This window comes from Chrysochloris asiatica, unplaced genomic scaffold (assembly GCF_000296735.1).
Source record: "Chrysochloris asiatica unplaced genomic scaffold, ChrAsi1.0 scaffold00002, whole genome shotgun sequence".
Classification (NCBI taxonomy): Eukaryota; Metazoa; Chordata; class Mammalia; order Afrosoricida; family Chrysochloridae; genus Chrysochloris; species Chrysochloris asiatica.
In genome coordinates this window covers 21,747,763-21,753,686 of record NW_006408520.1, presented here as the reverse complement: position 1 = coordinate 21,753,686, position 5,924 = coordinate 21,747,763, and positions in this window count along the sequence as shown.

Genomic DNA, 5,924 nt, shown 5'->3' with positions numbered 1-5,924 from the left:
CTTCTTTCCTCTCCTGGTTGAGCTCCAATCATCCAGTCATCCGGTCCAGGTCACGTGGGTATCATCTGCAAGTGTGGGTGCTCCTGTGCATATGTCCTCTCTTTCTGTCAACGGGTAGCTCCACTCTCTGTATGTGGCTTTTTTTAAAGTTTTTATTGTGAATTGAGTGATAGTTTACACACGAGAGCATTAGCTTTACATTCCTCCTATCATATTCCATTTCATTGCAATGATTACAATCCCCTCCATGCATGCATCATCATTCAATAGCATTTGCTTCCAATCCCTTCCCTCCTTGAGTCTAGAGTCCCCAGCTGCTCTGTCTCTTCACATCATCGTCTCTGCCTCCATCTCTGGTGTCGCTGCTTCTCTGGATAGGGTCCCACACACCGCTCTTCTCCCTTGATGGTTCCAGGGTCCTCCACTCCTGGATTGCAAGATCAACCACTCCTCTCCTTTTGATACAAAACATCTTCGGTACCAAGTTTTAAGGTGGTTTTGTAATTGTTACCTGTTAACAAGTTCATTTACAATGGAACACAATGCTCCACATCATGATCAGTTGTGGATTGGACCATTGTGATCCATAGTGTTCTCATTGACTGACTTTTGGAAGTAGGTCACTAGAACTTTCTTCCCAGTTCATCTCATTCTGAACATTCTCCTGAAACCTGCCTTACATCATAGCAGCACACAAGCCTCCAGTGACAGCTGGATGGTGGCTATGCATGACTGTGTTAGTAGAGAGCCAAGAACCACACCCAGCTCTTCTGCATGGAAGGGCAAGAACTGAACACTGAATCACCAGTGTCTCCTTTTAGGATTGTATATGTTTGTTAAGTTTAGTTTCCTGTCTCATAGCAATCTCACACTTTGCTCAAAACCATCCTGCAGATCTAGTGACGTCAGCATTCTAAAGCTACTCCCCTAATTGTTGGTTCCAATTCCTTGGCAGTTAACTCCTTCATGCTACAGTGTGGTCTGGTATTAGAGTTTGCTGTTGGAAGGACAGATGTGATTCCAGTGGAACAGTGGATAATAAATTTGACTCTCAGGCTGGGAGCCAACTACGTTGCAGTTTCTAACTACCTTACAAATGTTGGTATGGATGGGGTATGAGTGAAAATAGAGGCAATAAATAGCAAAATTCAACAGAGCAGCCAGGAAAATTGTGAATAACAGGAAAGAGACATGAAAGAGAAATGTGTTTGTGTTTTAAGAGAATTGCAGTAATGTTTGCAGACCGGCATAGCTGAGAGGACGTAACCCATTTTAATTAGAAGGGGGCTAGTAACTGGGAGTTTGAAACTTTACTTTGGTATTCTGGAGTGTCAGGAAGCTAAAAAGATTTGGCATTTGAAGATGATTTTTTTTAGCTAGGAGAAGGGGCCCAGAGATAGTTGTAAGAAAAAGCGTGACTTCATGTTTTACTATCAGCCTCCTCGTTTTCTTTCTTAGGAAACAGTCTAGTGGTTGGCAAAGGATACAAGAGAAGGACATTTAGGTGGGTAAATGAGATCTAAAGAACAGAGGACCACCAGTTAACTCCTACTTGATCTGCAATCCTGACATCTGCCTGTGCTCACACCACCCTTATTCCTTTCACATCATAGACAATGAGTGTTGTTCATCAATCAGTCCCTTGGGAGCAGGACTGTGTCTCCACCTCTCATCATGGGTCTGGATCCCAATAAACACTTGGTTTTTCAGTTTCTGGAATGAGAATTAGAGATAAGGAGGGGACAAGAGGAGAGGAATGCTGAAAAGGAGGAAAGAAAAAGAAGGATTGCGAGAGAGGGAGAAGCTGTGGAAAGCTAACCTTTCATAGTTCCAAGAACATTTTCCAAAATAATTCAAACCCAAGCCCTATTAAATGGTTCTGCTTTCCAGCTTAGCTTGGTTTCATATGTGCAGTAAAGCTAAATGATGTCTGAGTCTGACTAAAATTTAACACTTTCCAAGGCATCAAATGTGGCCATCCAAGTTTAAGCACAGGGAAGACTCAGCTGTGTTGTTTCTAGTTTGATGTTGATTCCCGGCGTTTAAAGCTAAGTTAAAAAAGGAGCTGATAGGGTAAATGTCAGAACAGACGCTGTCCTATGTCCTTCAGAACCAAGAGGGTTAGCCTTCCCAGTGTCCACCACCATGCCAGAGGAACTGAAGCCACAGGGCCCAGGGTCTGCTAAGGCTGCATTCCCTAAACCTACAACAAGGAGATGGTGTTATTTCAGCCATGCTCCATTGGATGGCTAATATGTGAGCTGCTTTATGAGGATTCAGGGCCTGCAGTCCTTAAGCTCACAGCTGAGCTGGCCTCACACGCTCAAATCAGGCGCTGTTGGTGGTGGTAGCTGTGGAAAAAATTCTGATCTCCCTGACATGCCTAAGCTACAAGGGTGTGCTGAAAAAGGTAAAAAAGCTCAGTAAGGTTACGTTTCAGAAAACCCTGGGGTCTACTTCTGCCCCAAACTTTTTGCTGCAGTGGCAGTTAAAGAACAGTTGCAAGTAGAGTTTCCTCAGCACCCACCACATGCATACCAGCACCAGCAGGGAAAGGGCGTCTCTGTTCTCTCTCATTTGTATGACCAGAAAACTAAGTTTAAAATTCTGCTGTTCCAGTGGGATCACAAGATTTGACTTTGGGCTCAAATTGTAAGCTTTGGGCTGGTGGTGGTCTTCCTCTTGCAAAACGAAAGCATTGTTTACAGTCTACTTCATGTACCAGGGTTCCTGCATGATTCTATGGAGTGTTTTAAAATACTTGCAAAAATATAGACTGTTTTCGTTTGTGATAGATTTGTAAGGTGTCCATTCAGCCATGATGAAGTCAATTCTCCCAGAATTCCCCTCTCTCTGTATCTCCAGGTAAGGCCCTTGGGTGGTACAAACATTTTGCACTTATTAATCTGAGCGTTGGTGGTTCAAACTCACTTGTAATACCATGGAAGAAAGTCCTGGTGATCTGCATCTATAAAGATTATAGGCAAGGAAACCCTATGGAGCACTTCTATTTCGTAACAAATGGGGTTGCCATGAGTCAGAATTGACTTGAAGGCAATCAAAGATGGTTCCCAGTGAGATCTGAAAGGTCAAGTTGAGGCAGCAGACATTGTTATGCTCTGAGGTTGGTATAGGTCCAGATACCTGGACAGATTGAGTATATGTTACGATCTGCTAGCCTATCCTGTTGATGTGAGGTTCCTGACATCAAAGCTTCTTTCCTTTGGCTCCTCCGAGTCCTGAGTCAGGTATGTGGGAAACTGACAAAGGGCACCAGCTTCTTCCTTAGGTCAGCCACACCATCACGGCTGGAACTGGTGAGACCGATATAGTTACCAGTTGCTTTCATGGACTCCAGTTTATCTTTGTCTTGCCTAGTCTCCACAATAGTTTTCCTTCCCTGCTGACCTAAGGGAACTACGGTCCCAACAGCACATGCAGAAGCAGCCATTGTCCACAGATTTCTCCATCATGCCTCATCACTGCTATTGTCTAATCCACTTTCTTAAAAATCTCTTAGTCTTTATCACTCATAGTGGTTCTGCTTTTATGATTGAACCCTGGTTGATAAAATGTATAGAGCCAGCATATCACTCCAAATTTTCAAGAATAATGTGAATAATTTAAAAAGCCAATAATACTCAACCCTGGTTTTACTCATTAGAGTATCTTCTTTCTCAATGGGGATGTGCACCAAAGGTATTGTTGGTCAGTTGATGAAATTGCCCGCTTTTTAGTACAACGTCCTTTCATTTCCTCTTTTCCCTTTCTCCATGGTTGTTGTATCCACTGTTTCCAGGAGAAAACCTTGATCAGAACCTGTTGGAGCAAACTTGCACACTTCAAAATGTTCCTGCATTGTCGTCCATATTCTCTCCTCACACCTCTCTGAATAACTCCTTTTCCTTATCCACGCAGAACCCTCTCTTCCTCGAGCCTTGACCCAACTCCTCTCCCTTGTTACTGCTCTCTTCATCTTTCTTTCTTCAGTCTTTTACACCATTTTCTCCTTCCCACAGAATCTTTCCCTGCCTTCAAACATATTCAGGTCACCGATTCCATTTTATTTTATTTTGTTTATTTTTAATGTTTTATTGTAAATTATGTAATAGTTTACATGGGAGAACATTAGCTTTACATCATTGCCATGGTTACAATCCCCTCCATGCATCATTAACCAACCAAAGGGTATACCCTGCAAGCCTGCCCCCCAGTCATCAGCACACAGCCCCTCTCCCTCTCTGTGTCTAAAGTCCCCAGCTGCTCCATCTTTCCACGTCATTGTTTCTGCCTCCATCTCTGGCATCACTGCTTCTCTGGGTAGGGTCCTGCTCTCTGCTCTTCTCCATTGATGGTCCCAGGGACCTCTGTTCCTAGACTAAAAATTCAATCACTCCTCTCCTTTTGCTACAAAACATCTACCTTTACATTTCCAACCCACACAATCAGTCCTGATAACAGTTATTCACCATTGTACCACAAGGGATCTATTCCCATCTCCTTTCATTAGCCCCACCCAGACAGATTGGATACTACTCAGTGGAGAGTCTACCTTCCTGCATACCCTCTGGATCTAGGCTCCCTCTTGAAAGCTTGTAAGCCAGTCACTTCTTGCCTTTGTAGTCCCCGCCCCCCATTTTGGGTAGCCAGTGTCCAAGTTGCCCATCCCTGTCTACCCTGTGTATAGCGGGGGTGGGAATGATCCTCGCTGTAAAGGTTTGTTCCCTCTTTTGAGCTACTGCATCCATAGGTGTAGGTCAAGTTCATCAAATTGTATTAGATTACTCTATTTTTCCTCTTCATTCTTCTTCTAGTTGAGCTCTGATCATCCAGTCATTGAAGCCAGGTCAAGTGGGTATTATCTGCAAGTGTGGGTGTTCTTATGCATATGCCCTCTCTTCTTATCAGCTGGACACTTCACTCTCTACTCTAGTACTCTGTGGCCATGTCACTGACTCTGGACCCAAGAGTCCCCAGGTCTTGCCACACTGCTGGCCAACCAGATCTCCACCCAGGTTCACAGGAGTCTATTGAACATTGTAGGGCTTAGCTTGCAGCTTTATTGCTGTTTTTCCCTTACTTTCCCTTATTGGTGACGAACGTGGTCACCAATCAGAGCGTGTATTCCCATTAAGTCTTAGTCTTGGAAGGGACCTATTCCATTATAAAAAAGCCACTTTCATTGACCCTGGTGCCTCCTCAAACTATTGGCATGCTCTCTGACTCCCATCAAATTCTACAACACCCCTTTTCTTATTTGGCCCCTGCAAAGCAGATTGATGCCCACCATCTCTACCAGTGATTCTCTGTCTTAGCTGTGCTTGGGAAACAAAAAATGCTGAAGCCCAGGTCCCATGGCCAGGTATTTTGATTGGAGTGCACTAGAGTATGGCTTAAGCAAGAGGGAGACTTCTCTCCTACTGTACATATGCAAATCCAATGGTCTTGTTAGGTGGAAACCACAACTTTCTAAATCTAAAGCAATTTTAGAAAGCTGAGAAGAAAAGATGAATGTTTGTCTGCTTAAAAGTTTTAAAGCTTCCAGGTAAATACATTTAAATAAATGATTTTGCTATTAAATTTATGTATAAATTTTAACGTATTAGTACACTGTGTTGTTGAGAATAAGATTTTCATTCATTGCTAATGATTAGGTAACTAAGTATAATCACTTGGGAAAACAAGTTAGCCAACTATATACAGAGGCATAAAAATGTTCATACTATTTGATCCATTATTTTTACTTCTGGAAATATATTCTAAGTTAAGTTGTGTTGTGTTGTTGTTAAGTGCTGTCGAGTCGGTTCCGACCCACAGTGACTCTGTACAGGGTTTCCGAGGGTGTAAATCTTTACCGGAGTAGAAAGCCTCATCTTTCTCCCGTGGAGCGGCTGGTAGTTTTGAACCGCTGACCTTAAGGTTCG